Here is a 16,611-nt window from a genome sequence, read left to right as displayed (position 1 = left end):
ACTGCTAGTAAAATAAGACATGATACATGACACTGTATGACTCTGCATACACCCTGAAATTTACTTTCCAGCATGAAGTCCCAGTTAAGCAGAGGTACAAATAACAGCACGTCATTAGTGAGACCTGTGGTTTGCAGTGTTATCTTCCAGCTACATTTGTCACTTAAATGAGACCTCCATGTTGGTATATGTTCATCATTTTTGCATTGCACATGTTACATAAAACCACTCCTGGGACCAAGTAATTATTTTTCATATCTCATGTATTTTTCTGAAGAAAACTGTGCATTTTTTTTTTCAGGTGGATTTTGTGCAATAAAAATTTTACACACAAGCTGATCTAGAACTCAGCACAGCAGAAAAGTATTTGCAAGTAATAACAAATTATTCCACTGGATTTTTATTGGGCTATTTTCCAATACAGATGAATGCATTTTGTTCACAAAAATAAAAGCTTTTTCAAGTGTTGTTATTAGGCAATGACAGAAGTGTTCAAATTATCATTCTGAAATTTTCTTATTGTTTCAATAATGTTGTCCCTTTCTTAAACAACTGAATATTTGTCTCAAAGAACAAGCTCTCCAGTTTTAAAATCTAGATGATCCAGAAATGGAGGAAAACCAAGCCCATGCCAGTTGTGTGTCCGAATAATGTATTCTAATGACATAGAAATAACATCACAGTAAGAACACTATAAGCCAAAAGCTAAATTGTGTGTGAACAAAACACAGCCATCATTCTTTAACAAATACAAAGGTTGCATGTATCCATTGCACCAAAGGAAATTGACCACTAACTTCCATAAAAAGAGTCAAATCATAAGATCATTCCAATCTTTGTCAAATGAGGGAGTCTAACATAAACCTACTAAATTTTCTGATTTCCTGACAAACTTCAAAAGCTGCTTATGGCTTCAGAGTCACAAGCAAAGACAGAGCTCAGGTCTTTCACCAAAAAATACAGTAACATGAGCATCTTTTGCAGTAACAGGACTTGTGGCACTTACTTCAGCAGAGCTGGCATTTCATTCATGAGCAGGTAAGGGTGCCATGCGTGAAAACACACACACGAACGTACACGCGTAACACTTGTTAGTACATTAGAGCAGAGCGACACATTTTTAAGGTATCTGCCCTTCACAAAGTTAACCCACAGATTATTTTAAATTAATTTTTGTTGTTGAAAGGTATTTTTTCTTTTAGTGAGCACTTAAATGCTTCCATAAAGCAATGAACTTTGAAAGAAAAGCCTATTCAGCTATATGAAACAGATACATATAACTGGATTTAAGACAAATGATTTAAGTGAACTGGGAACAAAATGCATTACTTTTCTCTTTAAATTACACATAGGCTAATGGACTAAGAAAAAAAAGGAAAAAAACCATTTTTATTCAAAACAGCTCTACTATTGAAATGTTCAATAACTCTACAACAAATCACTGCATTAGATGGATAACAATGGCTGTTCTTAACTGCAAACTGTAGATTGTTCTAAGAAACCATCTTTTATTCTGTAGCTTTTCAAATTGTGAGCAAACAGTATCAAACTCATGGTCTTGTCAGTATGCCGAAACAAACAAAGCACTAAACAAAAAGCTTAGCACACACACACCCACCCCAGAAAAACCCGACCCCCCCAGATGACTAAACCAGTTTTTGAGTAAAATGAGACAGCTGGCAAAAGGTCTCTGTATAATTTGGGAAACCACCATTATTTGACTACATTCATTTCATTCTTAAACATCCAGATTTTCACTTATAATAAAAACCCTATCCCATTATATATTTAATTTCTTCCTGTGGATATTAAAATAAACTATGTTCTGAAATTAAGAGATAAAATACCTCCTTTTGTTTTCCATACATATTTGCCTATATAAATATACTTCATCATTTTACAAATTACAGTATTTATATTAAAGCTTTCATTCAGCAAATCATTACAGCTTAACAAGAACAAACAATCCCTGTGTTTTGGTTCTGTCTTTAAATCACATTAGGAGATAATGAAAACCAGCCAAAATGAGTGACTGCAAATAATACAAACAAAACATTTATTTAGAAAAATAAACTGAAAATGTTGCTTGTCTGTTAGATTTCTCCATGAAGTATAGACAAATGGCTAGAAAAATTTTATGTCAAATACATATTACAAATGACTTCTTTAGCAGTAACTGGGACTAAATGTCAATGTTCAGTAGGAACATTTTTTGATGTATAATTCAATAGACTAAATTTCTCGGCTGCTAATATGATAAAAAAAATGGATGCTATCAAAAAGATTATATCCCCTTTTTAAATACACCCTATCATGTTGCTGCTTTTTCATATATATACATATGTATATATGTATGTATATGCATGTATTTATTTCATCCTAAGAAAGAACCATAGTCCTTTCTATGAAGAGATCCCCATAGTGAAAGAGAGCATAAATGTCTTTCTTCAGTTTTAACTTTTTAATTCCTTTTGGAGCCCTGGCAAAGTATAGCTTGTTGTGGTCAAAAATCTCCTGGGGCCATCTGTGCAAATGGTGGCACACATCATTACCCTGAATGGAAGTGACAGTGCAAATAATAGAAGTGCATTGAGATGCAATCTCTAAGAGCGGAACTTCCTCAAAGGTGGGTGAAGGACAGGAGACACCATCCTTTTAAGTGACTGGGCTTCACTTATGCCCTGCTCCTGTATGGCTTCCAATATGTACAAGGGGTGACAGAGGTCTTCTTCCCCACAGACAGTAACATTCCTCTGTTACAATAAATGTATCCATTTTCTGAAATTATGTAAGTGCTTTGTTTCTCCTTTTGGCTATGTCTTGAAATATTTGTTGATGCTGGCTGTACCCATGAAAAACTGGTTGGTTGGTACTCTGGCTGCTCAGCACAGAACTCAGGTGTCAGGCTTGGAGACAGCAGTTTCTGCAACAGGGCGAGACATTGAGCTGTCTTATCCTTCTTTCCCACTAAATGGAATTTAAGGCTGTGGCTTTTGCCAGGACTCAGCTTGTAGCTGTCAGATCTGAGAAAGATGATTCAATGCAGGTTACACTAGTGATCAGTTGTGCTCTGACTTCAAGGTTTTTTCCATTCTCCACTAAGGGTCAGCTTTCCTGGTTACTTCTCAGATCTGGCCTGCAAGAAGTCACAATGATGAATCTGATATGCAAATTAATTGACGTGCCTCCAAATATAGGTATTCCTTCAAGCCTGAAGGTGCTGTTAAAAGAAAAGAAGGGCAAAGTTATAAAAAATGTTACTTTAAATAGACAAGTTAATAAACAAAACATAATTTTAAATTAGCATTCCATATTCATGTAAGCAGGGGTTCAAAAAAATAACAGTATTTTGAAACTTGATCTTTTATAGTTGCACTTTATTATGTATACAAGCCTTGGTTTTTTGGTAAATGGGTTTAACTTCAATGCTGTCTTTGAAATCACCTTATTTACATTCCCTGTGAAATCTGGACTCTAATACTTTTTCATAAATTAAATAGAAAGTGAACTCAGCAGAAGTTTCTCATCTGACAAGTAAGTTTTCTAGTCACTAAAATATTATATAAAATTCTGATTTGAATCTTACACATTCCTTTTTATAAAACTATTTTAATTTTTATAAAACACTAATAATGCTGTAATCTAATGCTGAGATTAACTGACTTACTGAGTTTTCCTAGCTTTATTTATCAGGCAAAATAAAACAGCAGTATCAAAAAAAGAGATCTTAGAATACTTACCTGTTTGTAGCTAGGACACTAATTTGGATTAAAGGATTAAATTCACACCACCTGAGGAAGGGAACAACAATTTCCTCATGCAGTTTTGGTGATTTACACCTGAAGGTACATACTTCAATGAGGAGGAAGATCATTTCTTTGCCATTAGTTTTTTGAATCTAGCCCTCATACATATTTCCTCTTATTTCTTACTTCAGCGATTTAAGTTGATAAAGATTGTCAAGGGGTAGGATGGAATTTCACTGTCAGACAAAAAAGGGGAATCTTAATTTGGTGTAATGGAAACCCTTTTAGTTTTTCCTCTCCAGCACTAACTGAAAAGATAAAATATTTAGAGAAACTTATTTAACACTCAGAATTGTTAGAGTGGCCCAGTGTAATCCAACAGTCTAGCAAACATGGTATAATAAATTTGTGATACAACTGGCTTAGCAGGAAGCTGTTTTCCTACTATTCAGGGTTTGACTCACATGGTTAAAGAAAAAGAAGAGTGTTCTAAACATCTGTTAGCAGCTTACTTTTAAACTGAAGACAGTCTTCATATCACTAAAAACACACATTTTCTCAGTTGTCACAGTTTCAGGCTTCAATTACATTTGGGCTAATGATTCCTGTACGTTATTACCTCATAAAAATCACCAAAAAAAGACAGTATTACCCTTGAATGCAACTTAGTTCTCAGGAACAAGATGAATATGATACAAGTAACATACATGATAAACAATGTATGTTAAAACAATGATAATAATACTCACAAAAGAGATAATGCGAACAGTATTTGTTGTCAGGAAACAGTTGTTCCTCAAACTTAGGTTCTGAATACATCAAAATACAATTCTGAGCACTGTAGACATGAAGAGCAATATGGTTTTTTTCTTTTCCTCTGGGATGAAATTCATAAACATAGACAATATCATGCTGTTGTAGTTTAATCCCAGTCAGCAACTAAGAAACATGCAGTTGCTCAATTACTCCCCATCACACAGAGGGCTGGGGAGGACAACTGGGGAAAAATGGATAAAAGCAACTAAAATTAAAATATTGTAATAATAATGATAACAAAAGCAACTGTAAGAAAAGTGAGACTACAAAAAAAAAAAAAAAAAAAAAAAAAAAAAAGAGAGAGAGAAATAAACCCCAAGAAAGACAAGTGATATACATAATTCAATATTGCTCACCACTTGCTGACTGGTGTCCAGCCGTCCTCAAGCTGTATGAGCAGCTCCCACCCAACTCCCCCCCCCTGTTTATTGTACATGAGGTTATGGTATGGAATATCCCTTTAGTCAGTCTGGGGCAGCTCTCCTCGTTTTGCTTCTCTTGGCTTCTTATGCACTTCCTCACTGGCAAAGCAGAGGAAACTGAAAAGTTCTCATTTTAGGGTATGCACTACCTAGCAATAACTGAAACATCAGTGTGTTAATCAACATTATTCTCACTCTAAATCAAAAACACCACTAAGAAGAAAATTAACTCTATCCCAGCCATACCCAGGATGATTGCTTATAATACCAGGAAATGATTTATCAAGTATACTTGAATTTCTCCATCTCTCACTGACTTGACAACCTACACAATTCAATTAATTCAAAGCCATGCAACCACGTGGCATCCACCCTCATTTCATCAACATTCTACCAAGGAAGAAAAGACTGCCTTTTTTCTTTATAATAACTGTGCTAAAGAGTAAAAACTATGAAAATATTTTGTACCTTTCCACATTAATAAAGAATATATTCAAATTAAAAATTATGGCTAAACTTACTCAGTGGAAAATTCATTAGGTAGCAATGCCTGCATTAAAAAACCAGCAGATCCTCTTGCTAAACTCCATAATTGCAAACCATTATTGCACACATGAAAAAGTGAGCAGCAAGAAAAGAAAGTCGAGACACTGAAAGTGCCTAGTAACCACAGATTCCTATCCTGAACTGTCCAGTTTTTAATCCTATAGTCTGTACTGTTGTTGATAGCAAGGCTCCACATTCAGTTTTCTACATTTAATTCATCATTACAAAATAATTTTGTTACCCCATACATTGTCAATAATCTCACAGTAAAAAAACCCTGACCTCATTAAAGTCATTATTAGGAAGCTAGGGCTCAGACAATTTACAGGAAACCATTTTATTCACTCATGTCCATTCTCCTTTTCAATACTTAGGCAGCATCACCATGTCATTTTCTTCCTTTCACAGCATCAATATTCAGTCTCAAAAGCCAGAGAAGCAAAGAAACCAATGTTGCTGCTCTCCCCATTCAAAACTAGATAACCACTCTTCTGTAATAAAAAAAATTAGTTTTACTTCTGTGCATGTTTTACCTAAAAACCATCTATGTCCTTCTGCTTTGCTCTGTTTGTCACAGTCTTCTTAAAAACTAAAAGCAAGCCTAATCCCATCTACAAAGACACCCTGCTTCTCATCATGGCCATGATCACACTGTCTCTGGAAAAATTGCTATGCAGAACCCTGTGGATGGAAAATGTTAAGGGACAAGGTATGCAGAGAAGCCTCCTTTCAGCCTCAGACCCACGAAATTGCCATCCCATTCTCAGGTACAGAGAAACCACTGCATTAATTGTTCTTTACACAGTGACCAATAAATGCAGCGGCATGTTTGGAAGATATTAAGAAAATTACGGAGAACACATCATCAACACTGAAGTGGTATGTGCAGTGATGATGCCAATGATCACAGAAAGAAATACTTTCAGTGAAGCTTTCTATGCTGGGCCTCATGCCTTTTGTCAGGCTAAAAGGAGAAAACAACTAGGAAATGTACTTCATGTTCAATAGAGAAAGGGCAATTAAGCCATGTAATTTCCACATCATTTTAAGTCTGGTAAAAGCAGCTGAAAGATTAGAAAAAAGAGCTTCATTATTTGGGCTATTTTAGCCCAGACAAGTATAATTTGGACATATGTTATTATGTGTCTTAAGTACATGGCAAGTCGAGGCACATGCCAAGCCGTTAGTTGTACTTATTTATTTACGAGTACAACAAAAGTTCTTGCAGAAAAAAAATTACAAAAAAACCCATAAAATAACAAATCTTCCTAAACATAGTGCAGATATCTTCTAGGTAATGTTTAAATACTAATGGCATCAGTTAAGTTGTCTGTTGTATAAATTACTTATTCCGGAAAGATACAGAAATACTTAGATTCAGACACAGACTACTTATACTACCTTAAGCATTTTACTCTTTTATTTAAGACAATTGCTATGATAATTTCCTTAATAGCAGAATTACTAAAAGCAAAGGGAATGCTTCTCTAAAGTTTTGGGGATTTTTGGTAGTTTCTATTGACCAAGAAACCCCCATCATGATGCGTGTTGAGATATCTTTTTCTGTAAAAACTAAAACTCCCAAATCTAAAGAACACAGGAGGCTAACAAATCCACCACCACACTTTTTTTTTGTAATTGTTCCTACTTTTTTCATCAGAAGCTTCAGAAAACATATTTATGTGTGACTGCCCATCCTAGTGTTCCAACCATAAATAATTTATTTGTCAATGAGCAAATAAGAAATCCCAGTTGCTTACTGGAAGTTTATCTTTCCAAGCTTAGGAAGAGATTGAAAATGGCCTGAAAAATGAAAATATTTACACATTAGAAATGAAACGTACACATTTTCCTCTTCTTCTTTGCACACTACAATTCATTTCTGCATTGACAGCGTGTAACAGCTTCTACAATGGTATTCTTGTGCTCTCACTAGCCTTTCCTAACAACACTTCCTTAATGAGATTATAAACTTCATTGTCATTTCACTACCTCCAGAGCTTTCCTTATACACAGTTCTATAAAGACAATCCTGAATAGAAGCCTATAAATTATATCAGAAAGTATATGATGAAAGTATTTACTAAATATGGTTATCCAGCTGAACTCAAAACTGTTCCAGTGGTGCATTTATAGATGTTTCCTATCTTTGTCTGCTTGCACAGAAAAATGAAGGCCTCCAGAACATAGACTCTGAGAGCTACTGTAATTTTTTATAGCGAGAAGTATGCAATCAATGTCAGAGGAAATGTTCCTATCAATACATGAAACTCATAAAATTTCCTGTTTGTTACTTATGAACTACTGGCAAAATTAATGTGGTGCTTGTCCCAGTCAAGTCTCAATCAATTTAGATTTGGGAGAACTAATATGTAGGACCTACAAAACACAATCAAGCCTCTTCTTTGTTTGTTTGGTATTTGGTTTTGTTTTGTTTGTGTGATTTTTGTTTTGTTTTGTTTTCTTTGTTTTTTTCGTTTGTTTGTTTGTTTTGTTGATTCCATTAGTTTCCAATACAGCTGATATCTAAGCAATCAAAATTACAAAAGGTGACAGGTACCAGGCATCTTGGCATTATAGGAGTCAGTAACTTACATTAAGGGTTGCCATGATGAATGCAAAAATGACAAAACACCAACTAAAAAAAAAAAAATGCTAATAGAGAAAAGAATGGCACTCGAAAAAGACCTAATGATGTATCCCGGGAAAACCTGTCAGTCTCGTTCACTGGTCAGAAGCACATCACCTTTCAAAAGAAGTAAACACAAATTTTAAGATGAGTAGTATTTACAGGATGCACAGAAAGCCTGTCTAAACTATAATTCCTCAGACACACATTTGGCAGTGACAATACATTTATGTTTACCATTTTCAAGTTTTAGGAACATTTTTATCAGGTAATTTTTCTTTACATGACTTTTTTTTCATTTGCCCTTTTGGTCCCTTAGGTGTTAGAAAACTGTTTTGGCAGTATCATAATGTGTATTTTAAGATAGAATTGGTTATGCCAAGTGTGAATATAGTCCTGGAGAGCTTATTTATTTTCTCATGACTTTTTAGATATGTTATAATACATCTTTCATGAGACAAGTATGCACAAATATTTCTGGGAGGGTGGTTTTCATTCATTTTGTCTCTCAGATAGATGTTTACCAGCTCCCAAAAAATTATTTTCTCAAAAAGGATCTTGTACTTAACTAACATGCATAAAAAAGCAAGAAATTATCAAGAAGAAGAAATCCTCTTTTTCTTTGTACTAGAGTATAAAATTTGAGCAATGCATTCCATTTCAAATTAAGAAGCCATATCTTGTCCCAATATTTATTTACAGACAAGCTTCTGACGAAGATTTACTTAAAAAGCAAGTTAAAATACACATAAATGCTTGCTTATCAGTTGTTGTAATAGAATATATATGTATATATATAAATTTAAACATTTATATGTATATTTATGCACTATTTATGTGTCTTGTGTACATGTATAATGTACATATGGACATATTAATTCTCTCTTTCTTCTGCTGCTTTGGGCTAGCTGCAGGACAAATCTTGGACAATGTCCAGAAGACTGCAGCCAGTTAGGCTGCAGTTTGCAAGATCACATCCACAGCCACGGCTCAAGGGGCCACTACAGCTGTGCCAACAGCAGCAACAGAATTACACTGGGTGGGTGTCTATACAGAAGCACCCATACTTCAGCTTAGTTTCATGCCTAGGGGATACATCTTAATGATAATATGGAAATTACTGTGAACTGACAAACACTTTCATGTCTGGGGGTGGTTCTTCAACAGGAGATATCAATTGTTTAGCTACAAGTTCATTTAATATGAAAAGTACTTGAGCATTGCTTCATGAGGAGTTATGAAATAATTTGTACTATATGCACAGTAGACAATAATCAAACCATAAAGTCAGTCTTGCAAATGAAGCACTTCACTCTGTAAAAGAAAATTTGGCTGCATTTATGGTTTGGTTGCAGATTTTTTTTTTTGAGATCCAAGCAATAATTTTAATCAACATGTTACAAGCTAGCATTTTATTTCACTCTGTCCTTTTCAGGCTCTACAGATTTCTGTTTATTTTCAGAAGCAAATACTCTGAAATATTCAACCTACAAGCCAAAACACTATTAAAAAATAGAGTTTTGATGTTTCTTTTGAAACATTCTTTTGGCTACCCTTGTGAAACAAATAAGCCCTACACTGCTAGTAGTGAACAGCAACTTGTTTCCTCAGCATCCTTCCCTGAGTATGGAGGTTTGCAGATGAATGTCTGCCTAAACCTGAGGCCTACTGCTGCTTTCCCAAATTAAGGCTGTGTGTCTGAGATGCTCCAAGGGAATCTCCTATCCTCCAAGGAACCCACTTATTCATTCTCACTGTGTATTTTTTAAATGTAAGAGCTAGTTAATATGTGATACTATTTTAATTTTTCTGCCCTTATTTTTTGCCCAACTTTTCATGCTGAGTCAAAGCAAATTTCCTTAATTAGTGTGAACTCATATCTGTGTCAGCTAGAGGTAGAACAAAGATTAGTAAAAAAAAGAAATTTTATTTCTAATGATCAGTGACATATAGCTAGTAAAACACTTGGGAAGTTGATTAAAAAGCTTGTCTATGTAGTTGAACATGGGCAATATCATAGTAAGTAAATATTGAAACAAAAAATATCAAGGATGAAACAGGTTTGCATTTGGAATTACTGACAAAGTAAGTCATATACAGTATCTAGTGCTGGGAAGTTCCTTATCAGTGCTGCACCTATGACCTCTTTAATTAATTTGAGGACCTTGCCATCATTGCCTTCCAGTTCTTAGCAACAAGCAAAAAGATGGAAGGTCTCACATGTAAGAAAAGACATTAGCACATTGTATCCCATGTAAGTCAGTATTTTTTCTGTAAAAATTCAGATTCCCTGTGGTGTACTTTTAAAAGAGTCAGTTCCTGGAGCTCAGTATATAACAGAAAACAGGATGATATTAATAAAAATCCCTATGAACCTACACTCAATGAACAAAAATAAATTACTTTGGTATAAAGCATAATCTACATGACAAAGGAAAAAAACCTTTTATCAGTCATTGAAAGGGACATTAAAATCATTACAACTGAAAGTTCACACAGAGCAGTTAAATGCTTTAAAAGACTTGCATCTGCTATTATTTAAAAAATTTTGTGTTTCAATTTTTAGAGTTTAGAGGTTTTTGTATAATTACATGTCTTAAAGTGACCTGTAAATGGTTTGAAAATCATCCTCCCCAGAGTACATCTTCCAGTTGACAGGTGTAACCTTTTCTCATTCAGCCTGAAGCTAGGAAGGATAGATGATAAGTGAGCTGGCAGCACTCCACCTCCTTATTTTTCAAAAAAGAAAAACCCCAGCTATATGGGTGAAAAGAGACATGTAGGACACAATGTAACTATCAATATTTCTGCCTTTTTTTTTTTTTTTTTTTTTTGACATTTACTGATCTTTCATCTATTTCAAATTACTCAAGCAATCCATCAGCCTTGTAGGATTAGGCCTACTTTGCAAGCCAAAAGGACTTAAAAGACAGAAGGAAAAAGCTGTAAATTCTTTGATGCATTTTTTTCTGCAGTTTTCCTGTTGAGGGATGAATAATTTGTGATTCTAGCTAACCACTTGCTGTTCATTACTGTGTGCTTTACAGGATTTATTTTTTCCTTTGTCATTTGGCAGAAATATTTTGCCACACAAGAAAAAGTATTAATTTCACTGACAGGAAATATATGGAGATCACTGAAACTACATTATCCTGTTCTCCCTAAACATGCCAATGTGACTAAAGGCATACAATGATTCACTAGTAGTACTATTCATTATTATTCTGGTTAGTCAAAATACTCAAATTCAATTCTTTTCCTTAAAACAGGCTTCTGTGATATTGCTGGACGCTGGGATGTTCTGTCTCTGTTTCTAAAAACTTTTAGCTACTAGAAATTATTGAATAGCTCACAACTGAATCTTGGGCAGAAATCTATAAATGCAGTACAGGTCCTGAGGCAAATGTATGGAGTTTACTACAAGTCCTCATGCTTCAACAGCCTATTTTGGGAAGACTTCCCACCCACTCAAACACAGCCCTTTTCCAGGACAAGCAGAATAGAAAGTGTTCCATCAACTGCTTGAGCCTTTCTGCATTGTGAAATAAAAATACTAAAGCTTCTACACATTCATTTACCAAGCCTTAACCAGTTACCTTCTTGAGCTCACAAGGAAATCATGGTATAAGGAAGAAACTGAATATAAACCACAGAGACTGAATATATTTTTAGGTTGGAAGGTGAAAAAAAAAAAATCAGGATATTATTTGGTATCTTCATATGCGTTGTACTTTCAGCAACAAATATGCATGAAAGAGATCAACCTGGCATGACATTTACATTGAACACATTTTAAAATCTCTTAATGGAAAACAACATGTATTTTATGGGAATGTTAACCTTGAAAAGAGATCTAATTTTTCATTACTCTACTAGAAGGTACGTGCTTTCAGGATTATAAAAATAAATACAGGAATTTGTAACTTTTGCAAGTATACAATGATTGAATGCAAACTTTCCTTTTCAGGGGTCAACTTTTATTTCAACAGCTCTTGCAAATGCCTGTCTATGAAACAAGAGTTAGTTCTGCCAATCATCTCTTAAAGTATACTTACTATCTTTCTTACCCACCACTCAAACACAACAAAACACATGTAACTGACATCAAAAAGGCAGAAATAACAGTTTATCAGAAATATCAGTATTTATACTCTTCTTAGGCATTCAGAATTACTCCTTTTAATTTATTTTGAGCAATCCTAGAAATGAGCTTCCAGATAATTCCAGATATTCCAGACAATATTCATAAAAATATTTTTATGTAGGTGTGATATAACATTGTTGTATGTGTTACACACCATGTGACAGGAGCAAAAGGGGAAGGAAACACTGCTGAATCCATAATTTGGATAATTCCCTCTGTTCCAGTCATAATGCACTCTGTTTTGTTTTGGTGGTGGGTTTCGGTTTCTTGAGTTTTTTGTGAGTTTCGTGTGTGTGTGTGTGTGTGTGTGTGTGTGGTCTGCAAAGAATTGTGTTTTGGACAGCACAATGGAGAGAGGAAGTATTTACCAGAAATTCTTACCTGCTTAAAATAGTCATGAAAAATAAAACGGCTTGGTGTTTCTCCTGCATACTCAAGGAGAGAAGGTGTAGCTTTGGCCTGATTAAACTTTCTTCACAATTACTATTGAAAAATAAATTATTCCTCGCTATCACTTTCCCCTTTTAAATTCATCTAAGCACCCCTTAACTCTTAATGCTTATAAGGGCATCTAAGTAGGAGCACTACAATAATTTTTATTCAAAGAAGACTGGAATGCTTGCTTTTATGTCCAATCCTTGTATCTTGTAGCCATAAGTAAGTCCCAGATACTAACCTTAATCATCTGTCAATAATTGGAATAACATAGTTACTGCTTGCAAAGAAATACTGAACTTTCAAAATACATTTCCTAGATTAAAAAAAGGCATCAATTTGTAAGCATCACTGAAAGTAAAGATGCTAGATTTACTTTTGTAAACTGTTTTACCTGTGCCATAGTAATTTTCCAATAAGAAGAAACAGAAAAAGAGGAAGAAATATAAGAAACTCTTAGCATTTGAGCATATGAATCACTGCACTAATCTCAACTGTAATTCAGCATCAGCTGAAAGATCAGTGATGATGTAACGAAATCTTCATGTACCATATCAAAACTGCAAAATACATGAGGGACAAATGAAAAGCTGACAGCTCATTTCTGAAAAGCCTTTTTCCACACCACCATCAGACTCCATTTTGAGTGAAGTCTTACCACTCCTCCCACCAACACAGACAGTGTGCTGAACACTAAATTGCTAGCTACATCCTTCTGAAATCTTCTATTAAAGTCTCAGGATAACCGAAATTATTTTACTTTGAGAACCAAATTTTAGGCTATTTTAGGGAATGTCTAAACTTACTCCAGGAGAGAGCAGTTGAAAAGAGGCTCAGCTGCCTTTGTTGCTGCAATGAGTGTCAGGTAACTCCACTCATCCACAAGAGAATATGGCTTTACTTAAAGGGCTGGGGGAGACAAGTTAAAGAGTCAGAAGACTTCACCTCCTCTGTAGCATGTGAGAAGACAGCTTCTGGTGTGAGACCTGAGGAGGAAGGACACAAAGACAGAATTTGGTGAGGTTTTCACTTGCTGTTTATGACTGTTGAGAAAGCAGGAAAGCTGTCACGAAGCATGACCTGCCTGGTGATCACATTTGCAGAAGCAGCAGCTCAGGGTCTGGACAGGATCTGATGGCAAACTGTGGCTAATGGGGAGGTTTTAGAGGTGATGCCCCAAACGAGTGCCCTTGGCAGTGCATACATAACTGCTGGACACACAGAAGAGGGTGTGTTTGTGGAGCCTGCAAAATTTCTCTTGCCAAAGAGAAATTCACTCCTTCCTTCAGGAACAGGTATACAGTAGATGAAAAAACAGATACTCTGTCCCTTCAGTATGATACTCATACTGCTTTTCTAAAATCCAACCATCATCTCAGTACTCTCTTTTCTTTTGCAGCCCCTTCCTCTACTAAAATCTCAGAGCAGCCATGAGCAGCTGAAGCCATTCTGCTACATACAGAAACACAGAGTATGCTTCAGACACAGGGAAGCTGCGAGTTTAAAATGCCTCAGGCAAAGGAAGCAAGTCAATTTGGATTTCTCTTATCTCTAGCAACAGAGGGCAAAAGAAAGGCAGTCTATAAACACCATCTCCTTCTCCAGCAATTTGTAAACCTAGCACATCTGTCCCATGCTTTATTTATGAGTGAATGAAAAACAATTGGATTTGTGTCAGATAGAATATCTAAACGCTGAAAGGAATGACAGATTTCGGTTTTTCATTTTGGCCATACAAATACACAGCTCATGTTTACTTTCACTATGAGTCAAAATCCACTGTCATTTTTTAGAGTTATAATTAAAAGGATGGATACAAACAAACCCTTTGCCCCTGCTGGCTTGCTTTTCTTGAAACAACGCCACCTCAGACGGTGAAAATATTGTAAAATTGAAACTGCCACTTTTTCTTTTTGATGACTTGGACTCTGAGATCAGTACTGTGTTAACTTTATTTCTCATGTTTCTAATTTCAAGAGAAATGTCACCATAGAGCTACAGATAGCAACCAAACCAGTGAACCTTCTATCTTGCCTGTAGGCTGAAGTCAAATTATACACTAGTTAAAAAAGGGAATTACATGGCATGCAAGGATTCTCTACAGTAGAGATTAGAGGTGAATAATTCTTTCCATGTATTATTCTCCTTCCTTTACCCAAAAATAGCTCCCATAAATAAGAAAGTTCAAAAACTGCAAACTATTTAAGAGTTTGCTGAACACTGTATTGACTGATAAGGGTGCATCAGAAGCAGCTAAAGTGCATATTGTGCTTTAGAAGTTTTAATTGAAATAAAAGTCTTAAAATATATTAGCTGTTCAGATAGTAATTATTTTATAAATCTATGTATAGAAGCAATACTAATAATTTTATTTTTATTGCAGCTGTCCAATAGTGGCAGTACAAAAGCTTAGTTGGATGATGGTATCTCAGTCAATTTTTTTTCCCTTTAAAAAATAAGCAATCAGGAAAAAGTGACATAAAGGCTTTTCCAGAAGGATCAATATGAACTTCATCTTGTTTGAGACAGTAGCAGAAAGTTCTCTCTCATATAATCACAAGATTAAACATACAAACCCCCTTTGTTTAATAGGATTTTAAAATAAAGGCCTGTTAACTGAGACGGAATTTGAAGAAAAATCCAAGGAGGTTATTTAAGTTTTCTGTATTTAAAAAAAGGTAATTCCTATTGTTGATTCCTATAGAAACCTGCACACAAGTAATGACTAATAAAATTTAAATTTCTCATATAATTTTCCAGCAATTACAAAAGTTATGTTTTAAAGTATCCTAAAATGACATATTCCCAGTGAATTAAAAATCTTATATTTAGAAATTGCACTTATTCATAAAAATATTGGGTGCTTTTAGATACTTACAAAAATGCATGGTTATTAAAAAAAACTAATTTTAAAAAATCAGATTAGGTAATCATTGCTTGGTTTAATACTTTTACAATAGATTTATTTATTTCACTCCTTCTGTCATACCATACTAGTGATAAATTGATGGGTTTTGATGAAAGATACAGAAGTAAAATTTGTATTAACTCTTTTGTGCTGAGTCATTTGTGCTCCATGAGATCTAGTGCAGATTGATTTCCACCTTTCACACAAGCCTGTAATACAGAAGCTACATGAAAGGAACACTGCACCTTTCTTTGGGTTGTTCTGCTCTCTTCATTGTGGTGATTGAACAGGTAGACACCTCCCCACCTCCATGTGCCCTGCTGACAGGCTGACACTACAGCCTGGACACTGCTGAGGTATCTGCATCAGGAAGAAACAGATCTACAAGGGCTGCAGACACAGGCCCATGGCAGAGGTAGGGATGACTTGTACTGCCTCTTTGCAGACCCTCCAGGGTGTGTCTACACCACCACCACCACCACCATGGTGCGCAGACACAACGGCTGGCGGGGCTTGCTGTTCCTGCCTCGACATCTTGCTGTATCCCACCTGCCTGGCAAGTCTCTCTGCCCTCTGAGGGCAGGCAGGCTCACAGCCAAGGTGCAGAAATTCAGTATGGTACCTGCTTTTACTCGAGAAAATCCCACTCCAAAAAAATCACAGAACTGACAATGAATATTGTCATTTTATTTCTTCTAGATTTACTGGAATATTTCTATCAAGGCATTGTTTCACGAAGGTGGAATTTGCTCCTTGAAAAATGCAAATGTCCTCTCCGTGGAAATGTATATTAATAGTCTTGAAAACTTCTCAACACATTGATCCTTACTGCCACTGTTACATGACTACTTTGACAGACTAGAAGACACTCCAGTATTTTTGACCTTTTCCAGAAGAGTGACACTGTTATAAAACATTCATGAACAAATGGATCTATCCATCTAATATCTCTGGATTTGAATACT

The 16,611-nt window shown here is 35.3% G+C and overlaps 1 protein-coding gene across 8 annotated transcripts in view; it reads right to left on the bottom strand.

Moving 5' to 3' along the window:
• Window positions 1-248: 248 nt before the first annotated feature.
• PRR16 (proline rich 16) overlaps window positions 249-16,611 on the bottom strand; it is a 146,184-nt gene continuing 129,821 nt past the window's right edge. For all 8 annotated transcript variants that reach the window (XR_015280947.1, XR_015280950.1, XR_015280951.1 and 5 more), the window contains one exon: window positions 249-3,220. The gene's annotated coding sequence lies outside the window, so the exon portion shown is untranslated. The remainder of the gene's footprint in view (window positions 3,221-16,611) is intronic.

This window comes from Cyanistes caeruleus, chromosome Z, assembly GCF_971803275.1.
Source record: "Cyanistes caeruleus chromosome Z, bCyaCae1.hap1.1, whole genome shotgun sequence".
NCBI classification, from domain to species: Eukaryota; Metazoa; Chordata; class Aves; order Passeriformes; family Paridae; genus Cyanistes; species Cyanistes caeruleus.
Note: the sequence above shows the minus strand (reverse complement) of the source record. Positions and strands in the feature narration are given on the sequence as shown.